A 13,193-nucleotide genomic window follows, 5' to 3' on the forward strand; every position below is an offset into this window, starting at 1 on the left:
TTGACTCCAAAGGGGCCTCATAATTCTCATAGAAAGAGCTGAGATGGGCAGATTCAGGGGAGAGCATGCTGGCTATAGGCCTAAATTTAGTTGGGATGTGTATGTGTATGTAAGAGAAGTGCCACACATAATGGTTTGAGTGGTGGACTAGGCCTATTGGAGACCACGGTTCGTACCCCTATTCAGCCATGGAAAACTACTGGGTGACATCAAGCCCTCCAACTGTTTCAGTTTGACAGGAACAGTTCTGATTAATCCTCTGTCCTCCCACTTTCTCAGCTGCTTTTAAAATGTCCCAGTTTCTCTCGCCTCTTCCCATCCTCTTCCTTTGTCTTCGGCTTATTTCATTTGCTGCAAACTGAGTTCAAGGTGCAAAAGTTGTTTATACTCCATTAACTCAGCGGGGAGGAGAGGCAAGGAGAGACCAGAATCTTGCCCTTTCCTGTAAACTCAGGCAAAAGCATACTACTGCCACCTCTCATAGATTTTTTGTTCTTTCTCATTAGTAACTTTTGCCATCTTGACCACCCTCTGATGTTGCTTGGTGGCATATGTCATAGTTTTCATCTGTAAAATGTTGGTGGTAAGGTGATATTGGAGAAGGTGAACACTTTTAGGCCCAAAGGAAAGCAATGGTAAACCTCCTCTGAATAAATGTTCCCAAGAAAACAATATGATAGCATTTGCATAAATTGGCATCAACTTGAAGGCACATAACAACAACAAATGGGTATGTGTAAAAGTCAATTAACTCAGTTAATTTGGCATGGCAGCTGGGGGTGGCAAGAACTATAGTGCAATCGCGAAGTTCAGAAAGAGAGAGGCAAAGAGAAGAAACAAATAACTATACCCACTAGTGTGAATTTATTTTTTTCCACCTGGAAGCCCAGGATCTGTTTTTTTAAAACAGGGCTGGGAATCATACAGTGCTCTGGGCACTCCAGCATCTCTGGGCACTATGGTCTATGACGAAGAATTCTGGGAATTGCAATCTAAGAGCACCTGAAGGACAATTTGAATCTGGCTTTCTCTTGCCTGGAAATCTGAAATATCTTAGCATTGATGTCTTTCCCCTTCTCAAAGGTCAGAGCACTATGGTCAACCTATTACCAGGTCTTGGGGACTTCTGAGTGAGGGATGTACAGTCACTGTCCTTTCTTTTCAGAGGCCACACCTCTTCCTTGGGGAGCAATAGAGGCATAGCTTAGTGATAGAGTACATGTTTGGGAGGCCCAGAGGTATAGGAGATTATCGCACTGTGTTCTGAGAACGTTCCTATCATCACGTGATGAGAACGTTCCTGGAACAGATATTACTGCATTAGTAAACTAGAACGTGATCAGAACGTGATCAGAACTGCATTTTACCGCACAGCGATTCCTGAAACCGTTCCGAGAACATATTCCACCAAGGCCGCCTCCGTCTCCTGATTGGCTGAAAGAATGACAGGCAGGGAGGCAGTGAAGCAGGCAGGCGAGCGACTGCAGTGAGGGAAGGGGGGTGTGAGAGAGAGAGAGGGGGGAAAGGAGGAGGGAGGGAAGGGAGGGAAGAAGGAGGGATCGGGAGGAAGGCAGGGAGAAAGAGAAATGGGGAGAGATGAGCCTTGCATGTTACATCCCAAACCTCCTTTGCAAGGTTGGGAAGAAGGAGGAGCTCCATGCAGGTCTCTTCAAGCCGAAGAAAAGCAAGTTGCCAGGGAGGGGACTGGGCCAAGGGCAGAGCCCCGGCAGCCATAGCAGCTCTTTAAACCGGTTAGCAAAGAAGAGTCCTCTGCTGTCATCCCAATTCCCCATTTTGGCTGCTTGTCAGCCTTTTGCCTCCTGTGTGTGTGCACATGTAATGTGTGCCTTCATAGAATCATAGAATCATAGAGTTGGAAGAGACCACAAGGGCCATCCAGTCCAACCCCATTCTGCCATGCAGGAAATCACAATCAAAGCATCCCCAACAGATGGCCATCCAGCCTCTGCTTAAAGACCTCCAAGGAAGGAGACTCCACTACACTCTGAGGAAAGAGTGTGTTCCACTGTCGAACAGCCCTTACTCTCAGGAAGTTCCTCCTAATATTGAAGTGGGATCTCTTTTCCTGGAGCTTGCATCCATTGCTCCGGGTCCTAGTCTCTGGAGCAGCAGAAAACAAGCTTGCTCCCTCATCAATGTGACATCCCTTCAAATATTTAAACAGGGCTATCATATCACCTCTTAATCTTCTCTTCTCCAGGCTAAACATCCCCAGCTCCTTAAGTCGTTCCTTGTAGGGCATGGTTTCCAGACCTTTCACCATTTTAGTCGCCCTCCTTTGGACACGCTCCTTTTTGAATTGTGGTGCCCAGAACTGGACACAATATTCCAGGTGGGGCCTGTGAGCTTCCCTCCCCGCTTTAATTCTTGTCTGGCTCTTTGCTATGGAATTCTGGGAGTTGTTTGCTTGCTTTTGTGTGTTGCTCCAAACAGAGGAGCTTTTGTGGGTTCCTTCCTGGAGGGAAGGAGGAGAAGGTCCTGGGCATCCCTGCCATCCTTGCCTCCTGCAGGCTGCCAGCACAGGAGCCCCGCTGGACATGACACTAGAGGCCCCCGCAGAAGCAGCCAGACCCTCTCCCTCTTGCTCTCTGCTCTGGTCCCCCTGTTTCCCTCTCTCTTTCTCTCTCTTTCCCTTCTTTCCTCTTCTCTCACTTGTCCCAACTTTCCTCCCTTCCCTCCCTCCTTCTTTCCCCCCTCACACACACACACCTTCCCTCACTGCAGTCGCTCGCCTGCCTGCCTCCCTCCCTGCCTGTCATTCTTTCAGCCAATCAGGAGACGGAGGAATGAGAGAACGGATTTGAGAACAGATAAGAATATCGCACATACCTCTGTTGGAACGTTCTCATCACGTTTCAGCTCTCTGGGAACACATTCATATCTGTACCCTCCTGGAACACATTTGGAACACATTTAAACGTTCTGAGAACCCGACTGGAACACATACGTGCGGTATACTCAAATGCGTTCCGTTCTCATCACGTGATGAGAACGGTCTCAGAACGCAGTGCGATAATCTCCATAGAGACAGAGGGTTAGGATAATAAGAAAAGCATATCCTCCCTCATTTCATGGATGCAAACTGGGGCACACATGACCAAACGACATCAGAGTATGGTTAAGATGACAAAAGTTATTAAAGAGGGAGAACACACATGCTAAGAGAGGCTGCAGCAATTTCTTTTTGTCTATGGCTGCATCTATGCTGCAGAATTAACATACTTTAATTGTCATGGCTCAATGCTATGGAATTCTGGGATCTGTATTTTTGTGATATATTTAGCCTTCTCTGTCAAAGCGCTCTAGTGCCACAACAAACTACAAATCCCAGGATTCCATAGGATAGAGCCATGATAGTTGAAGTGGTGCCAAACTGCATTACTGTATTTTCCGGCATATAAGACAACTGGGCGTATAAGACGACCCCCAACTTTTCCAGTTAAAATATAGAGTTTGGGATATACTCGCCGTATAAGACTCTTCCAACACACACCAAATAAAAATTTAAAAAATGTAAGATTTGATTTCAGTATGATAATTTTCATTCAAATGCTTATGACATGCAGGTACTTAGCAGGAAAACTTGTATACAAAGCCTGGTTGGATTGGTCAGTTCTCCCTGCCTGCCCAGCCCTCTCTGTCTCCAAGACTATCAGAGCGGTAGTGCAAACACGTCTCTTTTTCCATACCTCAGGCGTCCTGGATGCCTGCAGCTTGCTCCGCCCTTCACTTACACCTTCCTGGTGAGACACCCTCTCACCTCGTCATCAGGACCGCGTTAAGTCATTTCTTTCCACGAATCCTAGCTGTACAGTGCCGCCCTTACTGCTTTCATATGGTCACTGCATACGGTGGGGATGCAGCCGTGGCCGTTTTTTAACTCCCCCCACCATATGCGGCGACCACAGATTCTCCCAGTCTGGCTTGGAAACTTCAGCACCTGCCCTATAAGACAACACCCGGCGTATAAGACGACCCCTGACTTTTGAGAAGATTTTCCTGGGTTAAAAAGTAGTGTTATACGCCAGAAAGTACAGTAATTCTACAGTGGGGCAGCAGCCTAAGTCTACTTGGAAGGTCACGACTCTGCCCTCTCTTCTCCTCCCTGCTCCTACTGAGTTACTTGCATGATAATTATTTTTACATAGTTTTTTGTGGGTTTTTCAGGCTATGTGGCCATGTTCTAGAAAAGTTTATTCCTGACATTTCGAATAAACTCTTCTAGAACACGACCACATAGCCGAAAAAACCCATAAAAAACTATGGATGCTAGCCACGAAAGCCTTCGACTTCACATTTATTTTTACACTTTAAGCTCAGTTTACAGCAACCAAAATAACTGAGTACACAGGAGAAAGTGAGAAGAGGAAAGAAAAACATGGACATTTTAGAAGGAACTGGAAAAAAAATGAAAAGGCTAAAGATTAACTGGGACTGTATGGAAAAGGCCCACACTTGTAGCCTAGGCAATGGGAAGTGAAATTTTAAAAATGCAATTAGTTACAATTATCATACCAAGTCTTGGCCAAAATACTTGGCTACTGTTGCATTTTTTAAAACATAAATATTTATTTACTTGTTATTCAAAAGAGATTACGATTGTTAATTCTAATGAATATGCTATAAGCTGCTTCCCCATGGCACTATCACAAGAGAGCAATGAGTCCATTCATCTTTTATAATTCCAAAGGTAACCAAGGCCCTCTACAGATTGGCCTGAAAGGCTGGCCTGTGGATGGAGTCAGGGCATTGCGTTCAGATGACGCACACCCTGACTCTGCCTCCAGGGTGCCATGATGCCATGTGCCACTCCACATGCTGTACTGCGTGATGACGCTCCTCCGGCACTGTGTCCATATGACAAAGCACTGAAGGAGCGCCATATAGCCACACTACCATGGCTATGGCACCCTTTCGAGGGTGCAAAAAGGAGCCACTTTTTGTGGCTCTTTTTTGTGCCCTTGAAAGGCTGGATTGGGGCCGCGGCATAAGGTTACTGTGGTCCCTATCCGGCTAGGAAAGGGGCAGCATCTCAATGCCCTTTCAGGGTGGTCTTTTGAGCCCCTAACTTTGCAAATGTTAACCCCTATTGTTAAAATTTAAAAAAGGAATTGATTACAAGTAGCTTGTTATTTACAATGAGTTGCTTCCTGAGTCCCTGAAGACCTACTGCCCACCAGAGTACAAAACACTTGGCTGGAGGGACACTTTGGCTGGTCTGGTACAAGTCTGCTTCCTATGGCTGAAATGCATGATGTAAATCATGCAGCTTTCCAGATGTTGATGCCCCCCCCTCAATTCCCCAACTATTGGCTATGCTGGCTAACATTGCTGGGCGATGCAGTCTGACAATATCTGAAGAGTCACACAACTTAAACTGACAGATCCAATTAGAGCAGACTTATTGTGGCCTATATCCACTGGCTGACCCTGGACAAGTCACACTCTCTCAACCTCGGAGGATACCAATGGCAAAACTCCTCTGAACAAAACTTGCCCAGAAAACCCTATGATAGGGTCGCTTTAGGTTCACCATTAGTTAGAAATGATTTGAAGGCATACAACAACAACAATAACAACAACAAAACATTTTAAGGGCACCAGATCCTGTCTGATCTTGGAAGCTAAGCAGCATCAGCCCTGGTTAATGCTTGGATGGTTGACCACCAGTGAAATACCAGGTGCTTTAGGCTATATTTCAGAGGAAGGAACTGGCAACTACCTCTGAGGATTTTTTGACTAAGAAACCCATATGAAATGCACAGGGTTACTATAACTCAGCAGGCAACTTGATGGCATATGCACACACATATTGAACCAATGACATTTAAATAACTGTTGATTTATCATTCCCCAATTGATCAATAGCTATACTTTACTCTAGCTGGGACTAGCAAGTGTTCGTAGGCATACATTACTTGTGTAAATCCAAGTGTATGTTATAGTTAGCTAACAGCTAACAATTCTAAACTAATCACAGTGATTGTTTAGGCCTTTTTGTTCTAAAATCTTCATTCCATGAAGGTGGATGGCATTGAAGGGAATGGCTGGCTCTGGAGCAGATGATAGGAAACTGCAGCAGGGTGAGTGGCCATTTTTCCAACCCATAGTATATTCTGTGAGCCCCACAGGTTACCAAAAATGTCAGAAAATGAAAAAGGAGAGCAACCAGAATCAGAAGTTCACTTTTGGCTTAGGAGGAGAAAAAACTGGTTTTTTAATATATATTAAACAGTTCAATAGGTCCCTGTGCTTGTTGTTGTTGTTGTGTATCTTCAAGTAATTTCTGAACCAAAGGTGAACCTATTGTGGGGTTTTCTTGGCCAAATTTGTTCAGAGGGGACTTGACCTTGTCTTCATCTGAGGGTGAGAGAATGTGACTTGTTCAAGGTCACCCAGTGGGTTTCTCTGCCTGAATGGGGATTCAAATCCTTGTCCCCCAGTGTCCCAGTCAACACTTGATAGACCACTATGTCATACTGGCTCTCAATGGGTTCGTGAGATCATAGTGCTATAATTGTGCAGTGTGAAAAGACCCCAGCAGTGGGGATTTTTTTTTAATAGGTTGCGATTTGCCACTATTAGAAAAGGCACAACCACATAGGCGGTTGCAATGTGATCTTATGCAGAATTAAGTCCCAGTGCAGAATTCCAATGTAGAAATAAGTCCCACGGTAGAATTTACACTCAAATAAGTGTGCCAAAGTCTGTAGCCTTATTTTCTACGTGAGACAAATTAGAACAGTTGCATATGTCAGCATTACCAGAATTTGGTACTGAACCTAGGCAGCTATTGGGAGACAAGGGTTGGAAAGGTATTGCCACTTTCTACACATGAAATACAAGGTTTTGACCAGCAGAGGTCAGACTTGACAACAGTCAGGAATTATTGTATTAATACAACCAAGTATTATTTGGTTGTAGTGTCAGTGAGGGTGGAACTATACATCAGAAAGGGAAGACAAACCTTTCTGCTTTGTGGAAGTCTAGAGTCCATCCTTCCCATGACCACAGACATTCCTCTGAAAAATCTAGCCTTATATCATTAATCCTGCCTACCAAGACTGTCCTGCTTGCCCTCCTGTTTATCTATCTGACGTTATTGCTGTTTTACACTGGAGAAGGCTGCTTCAGAAGAGAAACAACTCTTCTTCATCAGGGGTTTTTATGTGACTGCTGGATTACATTTGCCAAAGAAACCAGAATTGTGAATATTATGCAGGAGCATGGCATTGGGGCTAGGTGAGTTCAGAGCCACCAACTCATCATCATTGAGGCCCTGAAGACTTGGGAGAATGGCTATCTTTTTACATGGAGCTGAAATGAGTCCAGTCTCAAGTGTGGTATAGGGTTGCCATATTCCACTTCCTTATATCTCGGCATCTAATTTGTAGATTACAATTATGCACATTATTAATTTGCATTCTGATTATGAAAATTCAATACATCAATTTTTGCACATTTTCCCCCCATTATGTTTCAAGCTCAGTACCAGTAGCAAGCTAAGAGCACTTTTTTCTTCTTTCCCTCCCTAAATGATGTGAAGAGAGGGAGGCTTACAAGCAGCCCCAGAGAGTAAAGGGTCTCCCTGTATTCTCTTCAGGCTGTTTAGAAGCAAAGTTTCACTGTTCTGCTTAACCCTGGGTTCAAGCCATCAACATAATCACCACACAACACAAGGCCATCTCTGCTCACCTCATTTTTTTCCCCACCTTCTATCAGTGGAAGAGGGAAGGAAACGGAAGAATAAGGCAATAATGATATACCTGCGCAGTAGTAAGTGGAGTGTGTGGGGACAGACGAGGCTCCCGACAGCGCCAGTCTTCTTGCATAGTTCCTTGTTTCATCACCACTTTGCCACATTTTAATCTACCCATCAGCCTGCAATGAAGGGAGAAATCTGGTACATTTTTTTAGTCCTTTCTATCTTGGCTTTTTCAGTTTTTTCTGGGACAAATGGCAACCCTAATGTGGTGCCATTGCCAAAAAGGCCTTCTCTTGAATCTCTATGTAATAGTATTGTGCCCAAAAGTGGGAAACAGCAATGCTGGAAAATGATAGCAAATCAGTTTTGTTAATGCCAATGTTAATTTGGAATTAGACTTGTTGGCATTAATCACCGAGTGCAATTATTTACTGCATGAATTGTTAAAGACACATAAGTAACTTGCTACTTTTTGATTTTCCACCATCTCTAAAAATGACCATAGCTGATCCAAACCCCATCACAGTACCCTATCATAGTACAATATCTGAAATTTACTGTACAACTACCCCAAAATTTCAATAACACAAAATAACAATCATTATTCATCTCATTAATGTCATTGCTATTTGATATATATAGAACAATTTTAAATTGTTGTTTAAAACTTAGCCAATTAGGGATGGGGAATATATAAACTTTTAGATCTTTGAGCAAGTATTATTGGGTTATTAACACCAAGTCACAAACAGATATTGTTAGCATGGTATACTGAGCTGAGTGTTTGCCTATGATTCAGGAGACCAGGGCTCAAATCTCTTCTCAGTTATGGAAATCTACTGGGTGACTTTGGTAAAGTCCCATTCTCTCAGCCTCAGAGGAAGGAAATGGCAAAAAACCCTCTGAATCTTGCCAAGAAAACCCTATATATGGCACCTTAGGGTTGCCATAATTTGGAAAATGACTTGAAGGCACACAACAACACGTGAATAGAAGCTGATTCATTCATCTGGTCTTGTTTGGCTATAGAACAGTCTATAGTTCTTTTATTTTCTTGTTAATCCCTGACCAGAAGAGAGAGTGATATGAAAAATATCCACAGCAAAAGGAACATACCCACCAATGTTTCACAGATGACAACCAGGACACATGTGGCCAAGCAACTGCAGAATGTGTTCAAGATGGCAAAAGTTATTAATGAGGAAGCTGAGAGAGGCTGCAGTAGTTTGCTTTTGTCTGAGCCTACTGAGATGGGCAAGATTCCACCTCCTATTTGCCTGTCCCCACTGCTGAATTAACTGAGTTCAAACTACTTTTATGCTTTGAGCTCAGTTTGCAGCAACTGAAGTAAGCTGAGGACAGAGGGGGAAGGTGGGAAGAGCAGAAGAGAGAAACTGGGCCGTTATTAAAGTGGTTTAAAAATGAGATGGGAAAGGATTAATTGGGAGTGTCTTTGCCAAATCAGTACAATTGGATGGTATCAAGCCAGGGTATGTTTTGAGGATAACTAGCAGTGACAACCCTTCTCTACACACTCACACACAGCCCTGGTGACCAACTGACAATCAAGCTATCAGTGCTGTGTCACAGCAGTTAACTGAGACGTAGAAGGAACATGTCTGCAGATCAGCACTGGATGAATGGTTTTGGAACAAAACACCCAGCATCCCCAGCCAAGGTAGCCCCTGAAGATGATGGTAACTTTTGGGCAATACATCTGGAGGGTGCTGGTTTGAAGAAGGCTGCTGTAAGTAATGACTGAGGTAAGCAAGCCTTCCAAACAGACCTGGTCAGTTTCATATTCTCCACATTGACGGTAGGCCACCAGCCCCATTGCATAGAATCATAGAATCATAGAGTTGGAAGACACCACAAGGGCCATCCAGTCCAACCCCATTCTGCCATGCAGGAACTCTCAATCAAATCATCCCCAACAGATGGCCATCCAGCCTCTGCTTAAAGACCTCCAAAGAAGGAGACTCCACTACACTCCAAGGAAGGAGTGTGTTCCACTGTCGAACAGCCCTTACTGTCAGGAAGTTCCTCCTAATGTTGAGGTGGAATCTCTTTTCCTGGAGCTTGCATCCATTGTTCCGGGTCCTGTTCTCTGGAGCAGCAGAAAACAAGCCAGCTCCCTCCTCAATATGACATCCCTTCAAGTATTTAAACAGGGCTATCATGTCACCTCTTAACCTTCTCTTCAACAGGCTAAACATCCCCAGCTCCCTAAGTCGTTCCTCATAGGGCATGGTTTCCAGACCCTTCACCATTTTAGTTGCCCTCCTTTGGACACACTCCAGTTTTTGAACATCCTTTTTAAATTGTGGTGCCCAGAATTGGACACAATATTCCAGGTGGGGCCTAACCAGAGCAGAATAGAGTGGCACTATTACTTCCCTTGATCTAGACACTAAAATCGCATTGGCCTTTTTAGCTGCTGCATCGCACTGTTGACTCATTTTCAACTTGTGCTACAGAGCATCCACAAACTCCCCATCCCCCATCCCATCTATGTCTGCTGCCAAAAGTGGGCAGAAAAATAACCTCAGAAATCCATAGAGTTTCTGCTTGGCCCACATGTATGACAAATGGGTTGCAGGTGGCTTGGAAACTGGCCAGGTGGACAGGCCAGTTTTAATAAAAATTGAGAGGCCAAAGAGACAACTGCCCTCACTCCACAGAGTCAAAGGCCTGTCTTGGGTGCACTTGAGCATTCCTTGTTCTCTTCTCTGTTAAAGCTGCCAACCCACTCATAGAAAAGTGATCTAGCTATACATAGTGCAAATGCCAGAAAAAGCAACAGGCAAAACTCCATGCCTTGCCCTCTGTCATTTAAAAGCTGGCAAAAGTTTTAATGAATACATAAACCGCTTAGATAAGTAGAGTTTTTGACATGCGGGACAGTCCAGGCTTTGTCCCTAGACTTACTCCAACATTCAATTGTTCTGGTTCCTACCTCCCTGATCTAGAAATTTGGTCCTGCCCAAATACCAGACTTTTCTATTTTAAGATTTGGCACATTTATTCTCCTGGGCCAAATATTTGAGATGTTTCATTGTGCCAGAAATATATTGTCTCTCTCACTCACACACACACACGTATAAATAATTTACTTGCTGGAAAAGAAGTTGAAGACACATATTATTTCTCCCCAAAGATATGAAAAATGTACAATAAAGCAAACCTTGGAAGTAACTTATTAAAACAACATGTTCTTTCCAATTAATAGATTTGCCCTAGAACTAAAATCCTCCCATGAGTATAACAGAATGAGGGACAACTTCATTTTCCTGTTGTTGTTGTTGTTGTGTAACTTTATTTTGAAGTTACTTTTACAGTTATGGGAAGGTGTAGCCTCATCAAATGATGGAGAAATCTAACATGAGTCAAATGCTGCCTCATGCAGGTGAATTCACTCATGCTGGTGAATTATGAACACTGATTAAAAAACTATTTTAGCAACTTTTGATTAGGTTTGGAATGGTAGATTGTAATTATCTAATGACTTTTACAAGTAATTTTCCAGACTTCTGACTGTGATGAGAAGTTAATCCCTCTTCCCTAAATTCTGTACATGTTTTGCAGGTTTTTGTGATGCATCAAAACCTGCCAGTCCTATTTGAGAAAAAAACGCAGTACAATCTTCCTTCAACCTAAGAATGAATGCACATGTTGTAGGTAACAGTGGCTTGACCATTTTCCCTTTTCATCATTCCATTCTGTCCAGTATTCTGGCTTAGGAGGCAGAAAAAACAACAACTGTGAGGTTGAAGACTTTTATGATTGGCATCCATAGTTTTTTGTGGGTTTTTCAGGCTATGTGGCCATGTTCTGGAAGAGTTTATTCCTGACATTTCACCAGCAGCTGTGGCTGGCATATAAATAAAAAAAAAATCCTCAGAATACTTTGGAGCACTCAGATCTTTTAAGAATAATGTGCAATTATCCTTAGGCCTAGATTTTGCATTGGGAGAAGTGCATGTATTACATATCTACCACCCCACACGCTATATTGTAAGCAGTGCAGTTGCCCCAATATGGCCATTTCCATGTTGGTGAAGAGAACAAGGTGATGAAAAGGGATTCATCCAGCTATTTCCCAGTAGCTTGATGCACTCAACAGGCATTTGCAGAAATCTCCAGGAGTCCTTGGGAGCTCTCTGCAGATGACGTCTTTGCAGAATATTAAGCTATATGAAATTAGTGGGATGCATCCCCTCTCATCTCCCTGCTCTTCAACAACATAGAAATGGCTGTGATCTAGTGGCTACACTGCTTACCTAGGTTGGCTGGAGGGGCATTTTGGTTGGAACAGAATTCCAACTTCCGCAATGAACCAAAACAAGAAACAAAACAAAAAAAAGTGAGTTGCAATGATGTACATCTAATTTAAAACAGATCCTAAAATGCAAAGATATGCAACTCAGCACAAAAGTTAGAATCATACAGACCATTGTATTCCTTATTACCAGGGATAGATGTAAGAGCTGGACAGTTAAGAAAGAAGATCGGTAGAAAATCAATTCATGTGAAATGTAGTGCTGGGGAAGAGTGCTGAGGATCCTGTGGACAGCCAAAAAGAGCAGATCAAGCCAAAAATCTCCCCGGAAGATTGAGGCTGTCGTACTTCGGATGCATCATGAGAAGGCACGACTCATTGGAAAAAAACAATAATGCTAGGAAAGGTGGAGGCAAGTAGAAAGAGAGAAAGGCCACATGCTAGATGGATGGACTCTATTAAAGAGGTCATGAGTATGAGTTTACAAGAACTAAGCAGACCAGTGGAGGACAGGGAGTCTTGCAGATGTCTCATCCACATGGTCACCATGGGTCGAGATTGACTCAAAGGCAGTTAACAACAACAGCAAGATATTCACTAACAGAATATACGTGTTTCCATCCACAGTGGGGACAAAATTGTAGTAACTATTCACCTTTCCATACAAGGATTAAATAATTGAAGATTTGCATTCCTAAAACAAAGGGAGGCAAACGTATGATCCTGGGGTCTCAAGTAGATGTCAAAGCCTTCAACCTGTCCAACCTCCCTGGACTCCCCTTTTGCTAGCCAAAAGAAGAGAGGGCAAACTGCCTTTCTTGGAAGCCCCCAGGAGTGGCAATTTATGTTATAAATAAGTTGCAAGCAGTCTCTGCACCATTTAACATGGGAAAGAGGCATCTGTCAAAACCATAAGTGGACCTGAATGTAATGAAAATGGAACACTTTTTGGTTACCTCTTTTGGGTCTATTTCAAAGGAAGGAAGGAAGGAAGGAAGGAAGGAAGGAAGGAAGGAAAATATAGCCGGTTTAGACAATGAATGGCTCACTGGTATAACTGCTATTGGGAACAGAGTGCTTGTGGCAGACAAAGAATGTCCATCCATGATACTGCTGCCACTGAAGCCAAAATCAGCATCCTGATTTTGGCTACTACTAGTTCAGCATCAATCTTTGTCCTCTATCTCT

This window comes from Sceloporus occidentalis, unplaced genomic scaffold (genome assembly GCF_023333645.1).
Source record: "Sceloporus occidentalis isolate IW3139 unplaced genomic scaffold, rSceOcc1.0.p SCAF_1, whole genome shotgun sequence".
NCBI lineage: Eukaryota > Metazoa > Chordata > Lepidosauria > Squamata > Phrynosomatidae > Sceloporus > Sceloporus occidentalis.